The sequence below is a fragment of the Papaver somniferum genome, chromosome 5 (genome assembly GCF_003573695.1).
Source record: "Papaver somniferum cultivar HN1 chromosome 5, ASM357369v1, whole genome shotgun sequence".
NCBI classification, from domain to species: Eukaryota; Viridiplantae; Streptophyta; class Magnoliopsida; order Ranunculales; family Papaveraceae; genus Papaver; species Papaver somniferum.
In genome coordinates this window covers 88,180,148-88,181,633 of record NC_039362.1, presented here as the reverse complement: position 1 = coordinate 88,181,633, position 1,486 = coordinate 88,180,148, and positions in this window count along the sequence as shown.

The window sequence follows — 1,486 nt, the reverse complement described above, 5'->3', positions numbered from 1 at the left end:
TCGCTCCTATGCCTGTGCATCAAATCCCGATGATTCCGCCTTACACTACAGTACCTAACTCCATCTGGTGCCGTTAACTTCGTTGCACCTCAGAATCCGACGGTCGCTTCACACATCCTTCCATCTATCCGTTCGATTCCACTTAGATCCAATGATCCAACATCTCAGATTCGCCAACATCTAAATTTGATATCCTGCCTCACACCATAGCAACACATACCCTATTCCCAACCAAACAACCCCTAATCCTAATCCCATCGAGCTCTTCCTCCCCTTCTTCCCAAAAAAATTGCAGAGCTCTGCAACACCACCTCCTCCTCTGTCTCCTCTGCCGCAACCATTCCCTCACCACCACCAGTTCCATCACTGCCACCACCATCTCCAACACCCGACAACACCCTAGCCTAGCTATTTTCTTCATCTCACAACCTCTGAAACCCTAGGTTTTGGGGTGAGTAAAATAGCTAGAAATTAGGGGACAATAGGAGCAGGAAGAGCATCAGAGGGACATCAAGAAGCATGGGTCGAGCAAATTTTGGAGATTGGAAGCTAAATTTTGGGTAATAAGTTAAACCCTAATTGTACTGTGTAGTGATATTTTTGGGGAAAATGTGTTGAAACCCTAATTTGTTAATTTGGGTATAAAAGGGAGGTGCTGTAGAATGAAAAACTTGTTCTTGGACTAGCCAAGTTTCCACCCAATTTGGGTTAGGTTAATTCCAATGTCAAATTGCACTGTTAATGTCTAAATGTGTGATATTCCTGTAATGCTTGTGTTCTTGTTATAATTGTATTTGCATCCTGTTAGTGTGTTAGATGTTTGTGTTCACATGTTAATTTCAGTTCAATGTTTGTTTGTGTGTGTTCATGTTAGACTTTCTATTCATTGTTACTCACTGTTATGATGTTTGTCATGTTCTAAACCACCATGCTAGGGACTTGATGAATCTCTAATGTCTTATTGTGTAGTACACTGAATATATTGCTCTAGAAGGCTAAACAAGTTTAGGAAAAACTTGAACTTAGCTCATCATCACCTCACTTTCACAATGTATGCCAAGTATGCTTTGTAGTTAGGTTCATGAGCTGCTGATAAGCTGCAACTCAAGCTGAATTCATAATCCCTTGACTAGTTGTGCTGTAGAAAGACAATTAGTGCTTTGGAAATAATACCATAGTTGTGTTTAACTTTCTATAGGAGAATACACAGTAAAAATTAGAGTGAATTCAACCCCTAGTTCCCATCCATAATCTACTTCATTCTCAACCACAATTCATTCTTCAACTGTTTAGTTTAGCTTTGTTCTTGCTTTGTTTTGCTTTTACCTTGATTGTTCCCCCCTGCCCTGCAACTCTGTTGCACCCCTGCTTTGCTTTTTGTTCACTGCTTGAGCAGCTGCAGCTGCTGCTGCAGCTCTGTTGTTACTGCACTGCTGTGCATTTTCTGTGCTGCTGCCACTTCTTCTGGTGTGCTGCTGCTGGTGCC